The sequence below is a fragment of the Vicia villosa genome, linkage group LG3, assembly GCF_029867415.1.
Source record: "Vicia villosa cultivar HV-30 ecotype Madison, WI linkage group LG3, Vvil1.0, whole genome shotgun sequence".
NCBI classification, from domain to species: domain Eukaryota; kingdom Viridiplantae; phylum Streptophyta; class Magnoliopsida; order Fabales; family Fabaceae; genus Vicia; species Vicia villosa.
The window spans coordinates 205,558,631-205,579,339 of record NC_081182.1 but is presented as its reverse complement, the minus strand read 5'-3'; the positions used below and the strand labels follow the sequence as shown (position 1 = coordinate 205,579,339).

General features: G+C 39.7%; 1 pseudogene; it reads right to left on the bottom strand.

Moving 5' to 3' along the window:
• Positions 1–15,135: 15,135 nt before the first annotated feature.
• On the bottom strand, positions 15,136–20,286 carry LOC131659785 (putative disease resistance RPP13-like protein 1; annotated as a pseudogene).
• Positions 20,287–20,709: the final 423 nt, after the last annotated feature.

Below are 20,709 nucleotides of genomic sequence, written 5' to 3'. Positions count from 1 at the left end.
TGGAAAGTTTCACTACTCTGGTTGACTCTTTAATGGCCGCACAGAATCAGCCGCCGCCACCCAACAGTCAAGCAACAGTAACATCTGAGGTTACTACTCCAGTTTCTACGGTTGCATTCGGCATTCCATCTTTTTCCATGCCAGAAGGTTGGGGCACGCCTTTCAGCTTTGGTACAGGTTTCCGCCATAATGTTTCTGGGGTTCAAACATCCACAACTAAAGCGCCTGCTGCTCAGAGTTCACAGTTCACTCCAAATCAGGGGATAACTTTTTCTCAAGTTACTATGGCACTTTCTCAACCCACTATGACGGTTCCGACTCCTATGGTTCACACTGTTCCTTACGGAGACAATGAGGTTTATCATGATCAGGGGTGATAGCACAAATCAGCGAAGCCTTGTAGGAGATCTCCAAGAACAATTCAAACAAGATTCAGCTGGAAGTCAAAGCTATTCGGGGAAAAGATTTGTTTTGGAAAGAATGCCCAGGGAGCTATGTTTGGTTCCCAGTGTACAAATACCGGCTAAGTTCAAGGTCCCTGACTTTGAGAAGTACAAAGGTAGTTCTTGTCCGCAAAGTCATCTTGTGATGTATGCCAGAAAGATGTCTACTTATGCAGATAATCATCAGTTGCTTATCCATTACTTTCAAGACAGTTTGACTGGTGCCAGCACTGAAGTGGTACACAGGTCCTGGATAGCACCAATATTCGGACATTCAATGACCTAGGCGAGGCCTTTGTCCGACAGTACAAGTATAACTCGGATATGGCTCCAGACAGAGATCAGCTTCGATCCATGGCTCAGAAAGACCATGAAGCTTTCAAAGAGTATGCCCAACGATGGAGAGAAACTGCTGCTCAGATTAATCCACCGTTAAAAGAGAAAGAGATGACAAAGATCTTCTTGAATACTCTCAGTCCGTTTTATTATGAACGCATGATTGCTAGTGCTCCAAAGTGATTTCACCGAAATGGTAAACATGGGTATGCGTCTAGAAGAAGGAGTCCGAACCGGACGTCTGACCAAAGATGGTGGATCTTCAAGCGGAAACCAAAAAGTTCGGAAGTGGTTTCCCAAAGAAGAAAGTACAAAGTGTTGACATGGTATCCCAAGGGAGGCCAAGAGGAAATGTCAATCGTCAGCGACAGGTTGCTTCTATCACACCAGTCGTTAACACAACACCAAATCCGGGATTCACTACTCAGTTTCAACAACAACAGCCTCGACAAACAGGCTCAGCAGTTAAAACAATAATCAGAAATCGAGTACAAAGAGCTCCACAGTTCGATCCAATTCCGATGACCTACACAGAATTGTACCCTGCACCGATTGAAAGAGGCCTTATTCAAACTAAAGCACCACCACCAGTAACCTGAGAGACTCCCATGGTGGTACAAAGCTGAGGTTTCATGCCCTTATCATCAAGGGGCACCTGGCCATGATCTTGAGCATTGCATAGCTTTGAAATATGAAGTTCAGAGGTTGGTTAGATCTAAATCTCCTCTCTTTTAGAAATTTGAATCCTAATGTGCAAGCAAATCTGCTGCCCAATCATGGAGGGCATGTTGTAAACATGGTATATGGGTGTCCTGGCCAATACCGAGTCTATAATATCAACTTCTCAAGAGCAAATTTGGTACAAAATGCACGCCACTCTTTGTCGGGGGCAGAATTTTCGCCAACATCAATACGGTTCCTGTAGAATATGTTGTGTGGATCCTCACGGGTGTTCGACTTGTGAGAAGAGATCTCCAAGTTTTGCTAGATAATGGTACTATTGAGATCTACAGAAATAGGGATGAAAATGAAGTTAACATGATAGGATGTTATCCGCATGAGCTTTTAGTCTCAGATATCAACTCGGAAATGCCTACAGTTAACGTCATCGTTCCTCATTTCAACATGCCTGAGCGCATGGAAGTTACTTACAACAAGCCGAAGGTTCCTATTGCTCCTTTGATCATTTGTCTACCAGGATCTGTTCCCTATGACTCTGACAAGGCAGTTCCATACAACTACAATGCTACAATGATAAAGAATGGACAAGAAGTTCCTTTACCTACTCTTTCATCTGTCGTGGAATATCGCCGATGTGAGTCGAGTAACAAGAAGTGGACGTGTGTATACTCCGCTACCTCCAAAGCAGCCTGTTGCCCCTGTTACCGGGCAAAATCCTGTCAATGTTCCAGTGGGAAATCTTGTGGAAACCTCCTGTCAGTAATACAAACACTGATGTCGGTCAATCCAGTGGAACCAATGTCAATCCTGACTTGACGAAATTTTGAAGCTTATCAAAAGAAGTGAATATAAGATTGTGGATCAGCTTATGCAGACTCCTTCAAAAATCTCAATACTTTCATTGCTATTGAATCAGAAGCCCACAGAGAAGCCCTGATGAAGGTCTTGGATCAAGCTTTTGTAGATCATGATGTGACTGTTGATCACTTTGATGGGATAATAGCCAACATAACAGCTTGCAACAATTTAAGCTTCTGTGATGAAGAACTCCCCGAGGAGGGTAGAAATCACAATCTTGCTTTGCACATTTCTATGAATTGTCAGTCAGACTCTTTGTCCAATGTGTTAGTAGACACTGGATCTTCCTTAAATGTTATGCCAAAGACGACTCTTGCTCGCTTGTCTTACCAAGGAATGCCTATGAAGTTCAGTGGTGTAGTTGTCAAAGCATTTGATGGATCGCGAAAATCTGTTATCGGCGAAGTCAACCTTCCCATGACAATTGGTCCACATACATTTCAAATCATCTTCCAGGTCATGGACATTCAAGCTGCTTATAGCTGTCTGTTAGGACGACCATGGATTCATGAAGCAGGGGCAGTGACTTCTACGCTCCATCAGAAGTTAAAATTTGTAACAAATGGAAAATTGGTAACAATAAATGGAGAACAAGCCTTAATGGTGAGTCATTTATCCAATTTCTCTTTCATCAGTGCTGATGATGTGGAAGGAACTCCGTTCCAAGGTCTCTCTTTAGAAGACGAATCTTCCAAGAAGAAAGCATCAATCTCTTCTTACAAAGAGGCGGTAAAAGTAGTGAAAGATGGAACTACCACTGGCTGGGGGCAAGTTGTGATCCCGACCAAGAATGAAACTAGAGCAGGTCTCGGATGTTCACCAACATTCTCAAACTGCACCAAGAAGGATGAAACCCTTCGTCCGATTAAAGAAACATTCATTAGTGGAGGATTCCTTAACCCAATTCCTCAAGAGGTCAATGTCCCTTATCGAAGAATGCATCGAAGAAGGTCTACCCGATACTGAAGAAGAATGGAAATGTTATCTCAATGACTCGGGATACATATCTCAGGAAGAACCATATCCTCCGTCAGAGAAACCCAAAGGCAAAGAAACTGAGCCTGTTCCTGCAGAAATCTGGGACACCTTGGGACAACCAAGTGGGAAATTTGATTATATGGTGAAATATACTGCACCTGAAAGTTACAAGATTGCGATTGAGGATATCCAACCAACCGGATGGGGAGATTCCTTTGAATATAATAGTCAACCAGAAGAGGCTTATCAGCCCTGTCAATTTTCTCAGCAACCTGAAATTACTGAAGATTTCGACTTCAACGCATCTACCAAGATTAACAATCCTGAAGATGGTTATTATCACATAAATGCCATTTTTGAAGATGAAGGGGAAGATGGTCCCGCAACTGACTCGGAAAGTGTCGCTGACAATGAGTCTCTTCATCCTGAAGACTGGGAAATACACCCTGAAAATTCTGAAGACTGTGACTCATCTTATGCTCTTCAAGAAGTAGAAGAAGACCGTTTCAACTCTACAAAGAACAAGGGTGACAAACCAGGACCTTCAAATCCTGCTCGACCAGCGGTCAATGTCAATACTGAAGATAATTCTGAGGAGAATTTTCCTGAATACATAATACACAGAGGAGTTCGTTGCTACTGGAAGGCTGTCGACGTTCCGAATGTTGTTCGCCGCTCAAAGTAATCACCTCGCTGTTATTTTGACCTCCTGCCCCTGCCCCAAAGCAGAGAGATGTTTTATAGGGCTTTGCTTTTAAATGTTCCGCCCAAATAACTTTGTGTATAGGGCTTTGTTTTAAAAGTTTCCCTCTTTGTCCTGCCCAAGGCAAATGAGTTTGTGTTTAGGGCTTTGTTTCAGAAATGAATCATAAATAAAGTGTCATTTTTGAATTCCCTACACTATGTGTTTTATTTTTTGCTTTTTCTGGAAATGGTAATCCTAAAAAACCAAAATAAAAAAATTTTCAAAAAAAATCTGCATACACTCTTGCATTCATAAATTTTCTGAAATAAATATAAATCACATGTGCAGATTTACTATTGATAAACCCATTGAATGCAATAACCCTATGCCCTCTCCCAACTTTGAGTTTCCTGTGTTCGAAGCCGAAGAAGAGGAAGAAGAGGAGATCCCGGACGAGATCTCTCGATTACTTAAGCACGAGGAAAGAGCCATTCTGCCTCACAAAGAGCCTTTAGAAAAGATCAACTTGGGTTCTGAAGAAGACAAAAAAGAAGTGACCATTGGATCACTGCTTGATGCTGATGTCAAGAGTAAGTTGACAGACCTTCTCAAAGAATATGTTGACGTGTTTGCCTGGTCCTACCAAGACATGCCTGGGTTGGATACCAATATTGTTCAGCATTACTTGCCATTGAAGCCAGAATGTCCGCCGGTTAAGCAGAAATTGCGAAGGACTCACCCTGATATGGCTAACAAGATCAAGGTGGAAGTTCAGAAACAGCTCGACGCAGGTTTTCTTGTCACCTCTGAGTATCCTCAATGGTTGGCTAACATAGTGCCAGTTCCGAAAAAAGACGGCAAAGTCAGAATGTGTGTTGACTACCGTGACTTGAACAAAGCCAGTCCAAAAGATGACTTTCCATTACCACATATTGACATGTTGGTTGATAACACTGCTAAGTTCAACGTCTTTTCTTTCATGGACGGGTTCTCCGGTTATAATCAGATCAAGATGGCTCCTGAAGACATGGAGAAGACATCTTTCATCACCCCATGGGGTACCTTTTGCTACAAAGTGATGCCGTTTGGATTAAAGAATGCCGGCGCAACTTACCAAAGGGCAATGACTACTCTCTTTCATGACATGATGCATAAAGAAATTGAAGTTTATGTGGACGACATGATAGCTAAGTCCAGCACAGAAGAAGAACATATTGAATACCTTTTGAAGTTGTTTCAACGACTAAGAAAATATCAGCTTCGCTTGAATCCTAACAAATGTACTTTTGGGGTTAGATCTGGAAAACTCTTGGGTTTCATTGTCAGCCAAAGAGGTATTGAAGTAGATCCCGACAAAGTCATAGCTATTCAAGAGATGCCTGCACCAAAAACTGAAAAGCAAGTAAGAGGATTTCTCGGACGATTGAACTATATCTCCAGATTTATCTCTCAAATGACTGCTACCTGTGGGCCAATTTTCAAGCTTCTCCGCAAAGATCAAGGGGTTGTATGGACTGAAGATTGCCAGAAAGCGTTCGACAGTATCAAAGAGTACCTGTTAGAACCACCAATATTGATTCCTCCAGTTGAAGGAAGACCACTAATCATGTACCTTACCGTGTTAGAAGAATCCATGGGTTGTATGCTTGGACAACAAGATGAAACCGGTAAGAAGGAGCATGCTATCTATTACCTGAGTAAGAAATTCACAGACTGTGAGTCTCGTTACTCCATGCTCGAAAAAACGTGTTGTGCTTTGGCCTGGGCTTCAAAACGTCTTCGCCAATACATGATCAACAATACTACTTGGTTAATCTCCAAAATGGATCCGATCAAGTACGTCTTTGAAAAGCCTGCATTAACAGGAAGGATTGCCCGATGGCAAATGCTATTATCTGAGTATGACATTGAGTACCGTGCCCAAAAAGCGGTCAAAGGAAGCATTCTCGCCGATCACTTGGCGCATCAACCAATCAATGAATATCAATCTCTTAAGTTTGACTTTCCTGATGAAGATGTCTTGTACTTGAAGATGAAAGATTGTGACGAACCATTACCAGAAGAAGGTCCTGATCCTGGATCAAGATGGGGCCTAATTTTTGATGGAGCAGTAAACGCTTTTGGCAATGGAATTGGGGCAATCATCATCACTCCCAAGGGTACTCATATCCCGTTCTCTGCCAGATTGCTATTTGATTGTACCAACAACATCGCAGAATATGAAGCTTGTATCATGGGTCTCGAAGAAGCCATTGACTTAAGGATCAAGATCCTAGACATATATGGAGATTCAGCCCTCGTGATCAACCAAATCAAAGACAAGTGGGAAACTTACCACCCTGGCTTGATTCCTTACAGAGATTATGTAAGACGTCTGTTGACTTTCTTCAACAAGGTTGAATTGCATCATATACCTCGAGATCAGAATCGAATGGCAGACGCCTTGGCTACTCTATCTTCCATGTTCAAAGTCAGTCACTGGAATGATGTGCCTAAAGTCAGAATCACGCGCCTTGAAAGGACCGCTTATGTGTTTGCAACTGAAGCAGTCATCGATGATAAACCGTGGTTCCACGACATCAAACGCTTCCTTCAAACTCAAGAGTACCCACTTGGGGCATCAAACAAAGATAAGAAAACTCTAAGGAGGCTTTCTGGCAGTTTCTTCCTGAACGGAGATGTGCTATACAAAAGAAACTTCGACATGGTTTTGCTCAGATGCGTGGACAGACACGAAGCAGACATGTTAATGCATGAAGTGCATGAAGGATCCTTTGGAACTCATTCAAATGGGCATGCAATGTCCAAGAAGATCTTAAGAGCAGGATACTATTGGTTGACAATGGAATCAGACTGTTACAAACACGTGAAGAGATGTCACAAGTGCCAGATCTACGCAGATAAGATCCATGTGCCACCGACTCTACTCAACGTTCTCTCATCTCCATGGCCTTTTTCCATGTGGGGTATCGACATGATTGGAATGATCGAACCGAAAGCTTCAAACGGTCATCGTTTCATCTTGGTAGCAATTGATTACTTCACCAAATGGGTCGAAGCAGCATCTTACGCCAATGTTACAAGACAAGTGGTTGTGAGGTTTATCAAGAATAACATCATTTGCCGGTATGGTATTCCCAGCAAGATCATTACTGATAATGGTTCAAATTTGAACAACAAGATGATGAAAGAACTGTGTGAGGAATTCAAGATTGAGCATCATAACTCTTCTCCTTACAGACCAAAAATGAACGGCGCCGTCGAAGCTGCCAACAAGAACATTAAGAAGATCGTCCAGAAAATGGTCGTCACTTACAAAGACTGGCATGAAATGCTGCCATTTGCTTTACATGGGTACCGTACTTCAGTGCGTACTTCAACAGGGGCAACTCCCTTTTCTCTAGTATACGGCATGGAAGCTGTGCTCCCCGTAGAAGTTGAAATCCCATCAATGAGAGTCCTCATGGAGACTAAGTTATCAGAGGCTGAATGGTGTCAAAGCAGATACGATCAGTTAAACTTAATCGAAGAAAAACGCATGACTGCTCTATGCCATGGACAGTTATACCAAGCAAGGATGAAACAAGCCTTCAACAAAAAGGTTCGACCTCGCGAATTTCAAGAAGGCGACCTCGTGCTTAAAAAGATCTTGTCTTTTCAACCAGATTCTAGGGGCAAATGGTCTCCTAATTACGAAGGCCCGTATGTTGTCAAAAGAACATTTTCTGGCGGTGCCATGATTCTTACAACCATGGATGGTGATGAACTCCCACATCCTGTGAATGCTGATGCAGTCAAGAAATACTTTGTCTAAAAAATACAAAAGAACAGCTCGGTAAGTCGAAAACCCGCAAAGGGCGACTTAGGCAAAAATGAGCGTCTCGGTGGACTGAAAACCTGAAAGGGCGGTCCAGGCAAAAATTAGAGACAATAAACAGAAAAAATTCATCCTGGTAGATTGAAAACCTGAAAGGGCAATCTAGGCAAAAATTAGGGATTCATGACAAAGTAACTGCATCAGTCCATACTTCGTCACCTGAGGAGTCTTTCTCATCAAAGGATCTTCAATCAAATCATCGCCAATCTGAAGCGACCAGCACAGTTGGAACTCAAAGTTGTTAGGGGGAATAGTGGTTATTGCTTTCAATGTAGCCTTTTCCGCATAATTACCATTTCCAACTTTTGTAAATACTCTATGGAATCACGCCTTTAGCTGATTACCATCCTATTAAATAAATTTGAGCCTTGTGCCCATTTGTTTGCAATCTCTAATTTCTTTTAGCTTGCAAAATGACGCTTTAATTGTGTTATTCACTTTTGAAAAAAAAGAGAAAATAAGTTTTAAATGAATTTACTTCACTTTTCTTTTCAAAATAAAAGCGAAATTTTCCTTTGAGTTGTGAACAACGGAAGGAACGTCGGCAGTCGTCTCCATAGGATGAACAAAAGGGTTCTCCCTGAAAATTGTTGAAATAACGGTATTCTGGTCCCAGTAAAGAATTCTTGAAGCAATTACCCCTCGAGGTAAAAAAGCTCTTCTATCCCCAGTGAAGAAGGTCTTTTATCCCCAGTGACGAAGATTTTCCATCTCCAGTGAAAAGGTTCTTCCATCTCAATAAGGAAAAATGCTTATCTTCCCCAGAGAAGTCTAAAGCACGCAACACCATTCATCACCTGTGTTATCTACACCATGTTGAAGAACATTTGCCAAGTATCTCGTTGTATTGCGACGTCGGTCCCTCTCCAGTATACTTCTTTGTCTGTCAGTATTGTCAGCATGCATACGACATTCATGACATTCATCATTCATACATATTTGCATCATTTATGCATTCTTGCATTTTTCAATACTTACTTGTTTAGGATATACTTATCCTCAAAAAGAAAAGAAAGAAAGAAAAAGGAAAAAAGAAGAAAGAAAAAGAGGAAAAAGAAACAGATATGGGCGTGTCATCTCTCCAGTAGGTTGTCACCCATAAGCAGAAAAAAAACATTTTCTTTCTCCAGTTCCCCACTGAGATCATTCCTCGTGGAAGAAGGTTGCTTTAGTTTTCTCCTCTCAAAACAAAGGAAGAAATCCCCAGTCGAGTTCACTCCTCATTGGGTACAAAGTCATGTTTGACTGTCTCTTTCCAATTCATTCTTGGTTAGAACCTTATCTTTACCAGAAATTCAAATTCCGATTCCTCAAATAGAGTCGTGAAAAAAAACAGACAATAAGCAATAGCCTCATCATCCGAGCAGCTTATGTCTCTTTCAAAAGATTCTTCCTTTCAAGGAAATCAATCATGAAGACCATTTGACAATCAGGGCCTTATTACTGTTCACAAGGCTGAATAACCAGTAATTCCCCTAACAAAGTCTCCAGGATCATTTTATCACTCGGCTGGCTGACAATTGATCATGTCTTCAAAACCACTATCACGAGGCTGGTAGTCGGTAACCTTTTGTTCTGGTTATATTATTTAACATGTCTATCACCATGCTGATAGTCGGTAATATTAACCGAACCTTTGAAACTCTTTTACCTTGTCAAGTCTATCACCATGCTGATAGTCGGTAACACAGTTTCATACCTTCCACCTTCGCATTATTAAACAAGTCTATCCCCAAGCTGATAGTCGATAATGTCGATAGGTAAGCTTTTCTTACAAAGCTATCATTCCCCGGTGAAACATACACTTGCTTTCCCGAAAAAGCAAAAACGGATTCTCTTCCTAAAACGGATTGAGACATCCTTCCCAACCTCTTTTCCCCAGCGGAGTCAGTTCTTGATATTCCCTCGGTAAAGATATCCTTGCATCATTCGCAATTTTGGTATCTTAGGTCCAAAATTCGCGTCTTCTGATATTTAAGTCTCTTCCACCCTATCAAAACGAAGATTTTCAATCTTCATGTCTCAGGTTGAAGAAACTTAAATAGGGGCATCTGTCATACCCCAATTTTTGACCTAAGATACCACCTCATATCATTTGCATATGCATCATTTGCATCTCTAACAAATTGCATAGTTTGTGTTTGCTACTTGTGACTCAGCAGGATTTAATCTGGAAATCACTCATCAGTACAAGTAACAATCAATTAGGGTTTTGTTCTCCCTTCATCTCAAGTGAATCATCTTCATCATCAATCAACATTTGGTCCTCAGAGATTCATTTCAACAAGCTCAACAGCTTTGAATCGACTGAATTAGGGTTTTGACTGAAGATAGCATACTCCTGACTTTTGCTCAGAGATTGACCTAATGACTTGGGACATGACCTCAAGACCCCAAGTGCATCATTTTGACCTAATCCATTGGCTCATAACATCTCCTATACAAAGATTGATCAGACAAATCCTCAGATCAGGGTTTTGAACTATCAGGGACCAAAATCAGGGATCACATTTGGGAAACCCTAAAAAATCCCAGGAAGTCAATCAAAGGTTTCAACCATCTTCAAATAATCCCTATGACAATATACAATGGAAATTACATCTCAATTCAAGATCCACAGTCATCAATTTCATCAGGTCGACAATTAGGGTTTTTGACCTAATTCACTGAACAAATGACTTTTTAATCAGGACATGGTGCCACAACTCAAACCATGACTCAATATCCTCTAATGCTTCAATATGATCCATTCATACCATTCATATGGTGAGGATAGCCTGTTTCATTTGAAATCTCCAGAAACGCGATTCGTCTGAAAAAGTCAACTGTACAAGATCACCATTGACTTTTGGGGAATTTTGGTCAACCATGACTTTTGAAGTTTTAAATCATCAATATATGATATATGAAGTCATTTGATCAAGAAAAATCAAGAAAATCAATCAAGAATCAAAAAGTCAAAAGTTTGACTTTCATACTTAGAAAAATTTTCTAAGTGTTTTTCATGGTTTTTTCCAAACTTTGAAAGGGAATTTCTCAAAATTTCACCTACACACTGAAAAAAACTTCCAACATGAAAGTTGTAGATTTTGATCCAATAAACAACTTTGACACATATAAATTTTTTCCATAAGATCAACCATTTAAGAGATATGGAGCTTCAAAGTTGGTACTTTTTGAAAACTTCACTTAAAACTTCATTTTTCTCAAAGTTCATGGATCTTTTTCACCCATTTCCTTAAAGGTCTTGAAGAAACTTTCAACTAGGCTTTTGAAGTGTGTAACATGAGCTTTCCAAAATGTCCAAGAGCATGAAAAAATATGGAGTGTAGCTATGGTTTTGAATTTTGACATTAGTGAACTTTTCACTTGAAATTTCAAGCCATTTTCACTAAGTTATGAACCATTTTGCCAAATGATCCAAGTAATGATGCATAGATGCAATAATTGGTAGATATTTTCTGATTTGAGATCAGAATGGAAGAGGATAAGAAGCTTGAGAAATAACCATGGTTAAGTCACTTTTAACCATTTGCATTTAATGTGAAAGATTCCATTTTATCTCTTAAGCCAAATCATCATTCTTGATCAACTTGCAAGAGCTTTGTATTCAGAAACTTTGGCCTATAAATAGAGGTTCAAATCACTCTTCAATTGACACCAAAACCTCACAATTATAGGTTTTCTCTCTTCTTTCTTGAATTGCAAGTTTCATAGTTTTCAAAGAGGTAGAAAACTCAACCTCCAAACCCTTGAAGTTATGGCCAAAGTGATGGTTCTAGCAACTCATAAACATCATATGGGATGTGTTTGAACCACTCACACACCCCAAATTACCCCAAAACTCAGATTCACTCTTCAACCTCCATATGAACACATAAAGAGCCTTATCATGCCAATTTTCATTCCAGATCATTTCTGTCCAAATTAACACTTCCCACACCTCACATATATCACATATGAGCTATCCAAACACTCATCATCAACCTGAAACATCAGAATCATAGAGCTCGATTCACACTTGGGCTTAACTGCAGATCGGGTACCTCCAACTACTCCAGGTGTTTTCAATTCACTCCAAGCATCCAGACACCTTCCTTAAGGTTCATTGAAGCTGTCCAGATCAAGCAACAACATCTGTAACACCTCCTTTGCAAAATTCAATCTCCAGCTTGGCCGTTTTTGAGGTAAGTGCTCATGAACTTCAAACTCTATCATACATGCATCATAAATGAAAAACTGAGTTACCATCTTGTTTCTGCACCATCACTGAATAATAACCCTCAATCAATTGCATCATATCATGATCATACACGATTTCACAAAGATTTGTCATATTAGGGTTCTTCGTGTTCATCAGAGAATTAATCATCTTAGAGCAAAAATAAATGAAATTAAAGGGCACCATCATGTTCCTTGTGAAAAACCGAGTGAGATAGACCCTTTGATCGATCAAAACAACACAGATTTGAAGGAATTCAAAATTCAGTTAAGGTTGTGTTCTTGGCGCCAGATTTGGTTTGGGAAATTCAAACATTGGTTTTAAAATATAATAAACTGAAGGCGTATGTATTACAAGCCACAAGCGTGGCTCAGTTGGTAAGTGTTTTGGCTGGTGAGAGAGAGGGCGCGAGTTCAAGTCCTTGTGGAGACAAAACCATTTTTTTTAAACACTATTTTTCTTTCATTTTTTAACAAACTTCATTAATTAATTTAACTAATCAAATCAACTTATTTTTTCTTCATTTTTTGAACACTTCTTATTTAATATACATATTTTATGAATACCAAAAAAAATCACCAAAAAATATTTATTTGATACATTTTTAAATAGGTTTAAAATGACATGTTTTTAAATGTTTTTAAATACTTTAAAATATTATTTTTCATTTGATTTTCAAACTTAATCATTTGTAATTATTTTGTGATCAAACCCTAATCACTTAGGTCTTAATTAAGCATTAAAACTTGTTTTAACTTAATTAAGTTGACTTTTGTCCAATTCAAATCGTTTTAAGACGAGCGATCACGATTCTTTTTCAAAACGATAAACCACTTCTTTTTGATTAAATCTTTTTTGATCAATTGATTTTCAAAACGAAGTGGGGCCTCTCGAATATTAGAGAGTATAAGACCCACTCCTTTTTCTTTTTACACAGTCTTTTTATTCAAAATAAATAAACTTTCTTTCAAAACAAACTTTCAAACCGTTTTTCAAACGACGCGTCTGCTTTTCAAATATACCATGGGCCTCCATGTAGGTATAAGTCCCGAGCCCTTTCATCCATACCCATTCCAATACATGAAATTAGGTATTTCATTGTACGTCTTTTTGTACATACACCTTTTTTGTACATATCTCAATCTGTTTTTTTTAACTTTGAATAACAAACCAAAAATGAAAGTTTTCTTTAAATCTTCCCAAAATATACCATGGGCCTCCATGTAGGTATAAGTCCCAAGCCCCTTTATAAATACCTGTTTACATAGCTTTGAATAAATTCAAGTGGATCTCTCCTCGAGTGTGAGTCCCGAGCCCTGTGTATACAAATGGATCATGCTTACAGGTATATTTCCTTCATAAACTCCATTATATACACACACTTTGTCATATATATGTGCTTGTTCATACTTGTTCATATTTGTTCATGTACTTGTTCATATTTGCTCGTACTTGTTCATATTTGTGATTGTGTTATATGTGCCTGTTCAACTTAGTACAACACTAGGTTCCCCATAGCCTCCTATTGGGCTTCGTGCAAAGAATCTCCACTAGTTAGGGTTAGGACATAGAGTATGGTTTCCCGGTGAAATCGCTCTAAGAGCTCAAACCAACTATACCATGCCTCCCCTTGGGCTTTGTACAAACGAGTGACCCTCCCATAGCCTCCTCTTGGGCTTACAATGCAAGGACCCTGGATTGTCCCTCCCATAGCCTCCTCTTGGGCTTACAATGCAAGGACCCTCGGATAGCCTCCTCTTGGGCTTCGTACAAGGACCCACGGGCTTCTTATAAGCATCCCTAATATCCAAATCAAATACCCTAGGAGATTAGACATTTATCATCTCTATGATAGGAGTATCTCTTCTATATCATCACAAACAATCAATCAATCAATCAATCAAACTTTTTTTTTGCCACAAGGCTGGCTAATCAATCAAACTGTTTTACCACCGTACTGGATGATTAATCAAAGTTTTTGTCACAAGGCTGACTTCATTGAAACTTTTGCCACAAGGCTGGCTGATTAATCAAAGTTTTTGTCACAAGGCTGACTTCATTGAAACTTTTGCCACAAGGCTGGTTAAACAACAAAAACATCTTTATCATTCTAAGCACCCTAAGTGGCATGGCCCAGGGCTTATAATGAAAAGATTTTCAAAAACAAACAGATGTATGTGATGATATAGATTAGATACATCGAACATTTAGATGACATTTGTCTCTCTTCCTTTGCTTCCACTAGCATAAGTGGGAACTACGATTGCTCTGACTTTCTCAACATCCCTTTGAGAATACGTAGGCACAAGGTCGATCCTTGGCGAGCAAAACAAAACAAAAAAAACCACTCAAACCTTAGCACCCGTAGACCCCGAGCTACAGATGCTCTGATTCCCTCTAAGGGATATGTATGCAGAGGATCGCGATGATCTTTGCGAGCATAATCAAACAAACACCTTAGGTCCCACCTATTTCAAAACAGAACCTCCACCGTAACAAAGAATGGAATAAACAATAAAGAATCCTATAGAGTACTATAGATACGTTGGGTGCTAATACCTTCCCTTCGTATAACCAACCCTCTTACCCAAGATCTCCCCCCACTTTTTAGGTTATTGCAGCTTTTTCCCTTTTCCTCCTTTGGAAATAATAAAAAGTTTGGTCGAAATAAAAGAAAAATCATTTTTCTGAGCACTCGAGCCCAAAGAAGGCATCAGGTGTCTCATCCACAAAAAAGAGGAAGAAAACGATTTTTCGCCCGCGACAGAAAAATGGCGACTTCACTGGGGACCATCTTTTTATTGTTTCCAAAGGAAGGGTTATTTCTAATTATTGTTTTTATTTTAATTTTTGTTACATGTGTGATTCTTTGGTTCTGTTACTTATGTGGTTATGTTACAAGTGATACATTATGGACAAATCCTAACCCGGATTAAGTACACATAAGAAATTAGGTGGAGGGTATAGTCATGTGCAGGCGCACTTGAGAATCCTTCCGCTCAGTGGAGGTTCCTTGTTGGTAATATATGTTTAGCATGCTTTCGTAGCGAAGACATTATTGCCGCATTGAACTGTAGTAGCTGAGCTGGATGGCAACTCATTCATCAAAATCTGCTTATAATTCCATCTATACAACCTTATGACTTTATCACGACTGGGAATTGATACATCCAACATTTTGTAATTAGAAAATATCAACGTCTGTAAAGAAGGAAGGCTTGGAAGCAGTACCCTTTTCAATTTAGGAGAAGCATGTATCCAAAGCTTTCTAAGTAAGGGAAATCCTTCAATACATAACCATTCCTCCCAATTCTTCAAACCCTCAAGTGTAAGAGATACTAAGTTGGGTAAATGACAACCACTTAACCAATTTGGAAAGCTATTACCTCTGTACCATCTGATGGTGAGCTTCTTCAACTTACTATTTGGTTGAAGAGCATTCAAGACAGATGCATTGCTTTCAACTGTTGATCCATCCATATCTTCTCTTCTGCCATCAAATATCATCTTTATTTCTTCTAAATACTTCTTATCTTTCAAACTTCTTGTCGTAACATCTGTAGGATCAATGACTTTACCCAACCCTTGAATATGAACTTTTCCACGAAGATGGTTTAGTTTCTCCAATTCCTTAATATCAGATCCATTTTTCTCTTCCACTGTAAAATAAGACAAGGTCTGTAGATTGCTTAGACTTCCTATATTCTTTGGCATCTTGTTTGTATAAAGGCGGTTAAAATGACGGGGAAGTTCAAGATGACGTAAATTGACGAGTTTGGTAAAATTTGAAGGGAGCTTAGTAAATTTATAACAGTCTCCCAACAAGAGTGTTTGCAAATTATACAACATACAAATGGTTTCAGGTAAGCTTGCAATCCTAGTATGAGAAAGGTCTAGATAACGCAAAAGCTTCAAATTGCTTATCGTATCAACTAGCTCTGAGAGGTCACAGTATCTAAATGATAGCATCCGCAAACATTTTAGTTTTGAAAACAGATCATGTTGCAAATTGTTGTTTATCAGCTTAGTTCTATTGCAAACTAGTACTAGACTACGTAGTCCCTTAAGCTCACAAATTGGCTCTAGTAATTTATCAACACAGTTTAATTGAAGAGACCACCAAATGTGGCGGGTCCTTTCAAGGATGCCTTCCACCTTATCTCCGTCTATTTGCATACAAAATTCTCCTGCAACTGATTTAGCTAATTCATTGACAAGATCATGCATGCTAATGCAATTATCATTTGGAGTTTGGAAAAATGAAATTGATTTAAGATCGCCTAAAATTTCACTACCCAACTCTTCTTCACTTTCTTCTGATCCGCAGCACTTTAGCAAACCTTCTGCCATCCAAAACTTAATTAATTCACCTTCTTCAAACTGATAACCTTTAGGAAATATAGAACAATAAGCAAAACAACGCTTCTGATTGGAAGGGAGATTGTGGTAACTCGATCTCAGCACTGGATTAATGTTGTTGTCCCCATCTGACAAACGCCATATATCAATCTCTGGTAGGGGTGGCAAAACGGGCCCGGCCTAATGTGACCGCCCCGCCCCGTTTTAGGCCCTCACCCTCTAATGTGACCGCCCCGCCCCGTTTTCAACGCGGGCTTTTGCGGGCATGTGCATTTTCATAAATTTTTATGTTTTTAGGCTTAAAAGGTGCAATGCCCGCGGGCTTTGCCCGCCCCGCCCTCACTTTTTTGCGGGGCGTGGCTAGGTTTTAGGCCCGCATCTTCAACTATGCCCGCCCCGCCCCGTTTATTTGCAGGCTTTTGCGGGCGCGGGCATGCCCGTTTGCCACCCCTAATCTCAGGCATCTTTATCCACTCATGTTGGGAGAATTTTTTTCGCAAGAGTTGGCCCAATGTTTTTACCGCTAAAGGCAACCCTCCACACTTGTCCACTATTTTCTTACCAATTGATTCAAAATTTGGATATTCACACACATTTTTTCCACGAAACGCATGTGTCACAAATAAACTCCAACAATCGTTTTTCTCCAATTTTTGCAAATCAAATAACTTGGTGGATTTCAAGACATTAGCCACTTCCTTGTCACGTGTTGTCACGATAATCTTACTTCCAGAAGATCCATGGTTAAAGGGAAGTAGTAACTGCTCAATATTTTCCTCATTTTTGTTCTAAATATCATCCAAAACAAGCAGATATTTTTTGCCAGATAGTACCTGCTGCAGACGCTGTTGGACTAGATTGAAAACAAATTCATCATCTAATGAAGAATGAAATGACTTGAGAATTTCTTTGGTGAGTCCAACAACATCCAAAGGCTCTAAGACATAGACCCAAGCTTTAAGTCAAAATGTTCCTCTATAGCATGGTCATTGTACACAAGCTTAGCAAAAGTGGTCTTACCCAAGACCCACTATGCTAATTACAGGTACCTGGTTATCACTGCCATTCTCTGAAAGTAAAAATTTGATCATTTCATCTTTATCATAATCTCTACCATATATCCGGGATGCATCCACCAAATATGTAGTTGGTAGTCTTTCTGAAAGTTCCGGATTGAGTCCATCTCCATTATAAGCACACACTCTTTTTTTCAGTTGCAACTTATCCTTCTGCTCTGCAAGAGAATCTAGGCTCTCTATCAGTTCTTTGAGCCTAGATTTAAATGGATTAGTAAAAGTTGGAATGAAGTTGAGAATACTGCTGCTGGATGGTTGAGATTCAGCTCTCATCTTCTTCAACGGTGCATCAGTGGCAATCTCATCCCACAGTTGGTCAGCTTCATACATAGCATGCTTAACATCACCAAGAAAATGGATGAGACACCTTTATACATTTCACGTGTTAGACATTGGCCTGAGGATCTAGAGGGGGGTGAATAGATCTCACAGAGTTTTTCGGAATTATTTCGAACTAAAGCGAAAGCGGTTCTGAATCGACATGCGTCTATTCCGGACCGTTATTGCAAGGGTCGTATATGTGACAAAACCACAAGATAATTGAGATTAACGATGAAGTGATATGTTATCGAATTAATACGTGTCACAGCTGAAAATCAATTAACTTCTAAATTGACAAACTTTGGTTTGCAATGCAGTAATAATGAAATAAGCAAAAAGACAAACACTTGGTGATAATGTTCAAATTGATGATGATTCAAGATGTGGTGAATTGTGATGTTTATGCAGAACCTTAATTCACAATTTTAACACTTGAATCGTTAATCAATTTTGCAATTATGACCAAATATGAACAGAACGTAAATGAAAGGATAAAAGCGACAAGAACACGATATTTGTTCAGGCAGTTCGTCGATTGTCCTCGCTACGACTACGTCTGCCCCCAATTCCAAATTGAAATTGGGAAATCTTCCATTTATGTTGAAAGCAGTTTATACAAAGAAGAAAGCAAAGCGATAAACAATAAACCGAAATTGTCGATCCTTTGAATCTTCTTCCCCCTTAATCTTGAGCCAGATCAAGGTGATCCAAGAGCTTCACTCGATCCCTTTTCTGCAGTGTCTTGAATTGCCTTGAACCCTTGTTCTTCAATCCTCACACTCAGATGGATCCTTGATGAAACCTCTTGATAAAAACCCCCAAGAATCACCTATCTTGGAGGACAAAACCCTCGGATTTTATTCACCAAAAACCCCACAAATCTTCATCCACTAGGAATCTTCAATTCCGTTCCATGGACGTTATCGAACTCGATCACTAACCCTCAACGCAAGAATGATTATGTGTAATTGTGTTGGAGATGATGAAGAACGAAGATGAGAAGACTTTGTGTATCTTTCAGTCGTTGGTGTTGAAAACTATAATAATGAACCTTGGACAATATTTATGAGAGCTTATATGTTGGAGCAAAGAAGACCAGAAATTTTGGCATATTTGATCAATTAGGTCGACCTCTTGTGGTGCTTAGGTCGACCTAGCAGAAGTGCATTTGCTTTGAGAATAATTTGTTTCCAGTTAGGTCGGCCTGTCGGGGGAGTAGGTCGACCAGAATCTTGTTTTGGGAACTTCTCTTCAGTTTAGGTCGACCTAGTTGTTGTGTAGGTCAGCCTAGCAGAAGTGTGTATAATTTTCTCCATTTTAGGTCGACCTGAGTTGATAGTAGGTCGACCTGGCTGATGCTTTTCTGAGTTATTCATGTTTTGCTTGTATTGAGTCGACCTAGATACATGGTAGGTCGACCTGCTCTGTTTTGAGTGACCAATGCATACTTTTCTTTGCGTTCTTCTGCTTGTGTCTTGTTGCTTGTTTGCTTGAGGAGTTTGCCATGGATCAAAAACACTTTTGTGAGTGTGATCTTGTATTCACATACTCCCCCTTTTTGATGATGGCAAACCGGTTGTAAAAGCTTCGTCAACACGTATCTATAGCTCCCCCGGACTTGTGTGTGTAGGTTGAAGCTTCTTTATACTGAGCTCAAGCTCCCCCGTACTCTTAGCACCTTTGCTCAAGCTCCCCCTTACTCTTAGCACCTTTCTCCCCCTTTGACAACATCAAAAGAAAGACAACAACGGGATAGAGAAGCAAGGAGCGAGATATAATAGATATAACACAAGCAATGTATAGTATAATGGATAAAGACAGGTAGACATAGCATAATAAGTAAACATACAAAATAGTTTTAACAGTCACAATGATCCAAGCAATGAAAGACAAAAAAAATAAACAGAGACAGCAAGATAACATATAATAGTTTCAGCATGATGATAAAGAAATGAAATGCAATGTCATGATGGTATGATAGAGAATACATCCTAACGCCTGCCCCTTCTTCCCTTTCCTCTTTGAAATGTGTGAGGGCGGTCTTCTTTAACTTGTTCCAGCAGGTCAAGTACAGAAAGATTGAGAGTATTGAAGCTTTGGCTTATTTTGGCATGACGATTCAATGTCGTTTCCTCAAATTGATTTTGTCTTAGAGTTGAGTTGGATGCAAATGTTTCAAAGTCCATTTTGTGGTCCTGAACCAAGCCATAGAGTGATTGATATTGACGCTGTTGTTCGTCATAACGATCTTGTTGAAGCTGTTGCATTTGCTGGAATTGGAGCTGCTGTGTGTCGAAGTGCTGTTGTTGGAGGAGTTGCATATTCTCTAACATGGATATAATGTTGGTTTGATCCGGTGGGGGCGGAGCTGTGTATCCCCAAGGGATATCTTCTTGTGGAGGAGGAACATATGCCCAATTTGCATCCGTATCTTGTGGAGCATCTTCCATGGGGTGATCATCATCATGGGCATTGTCTTGATCAAGTCCTTCTTCTTCATTTCCTGCATTGTGACCAAACTCCGTGGGATCATCGTAATTGTAAATGACTTTCCCGGTTCCTTTCTGGATGAGATAGTAGGTTTGCCTATTTGGATCCCAATGGTACCCCATAAGAGTCAATGTTGTCTGTGAGAAGTCTTGAGATTGTTGCATGCGAATGTAGGGCAAATGATCAAGCCTCATTGCAAATGATCAAGCCTCATTCCAAAATGATTGACAATTGTTTGAATTATTGATCCATAACATTGAGCGGTAGTCTTTTGTTGGACCTCATGAAACTTAGCAGCTAGATAGTGAGGCCAATGCACACGCGTTCTGTTTTGCAGCAGATACATGAGTATGACCTCATTTTGCTCAATTCTTGAATACCCT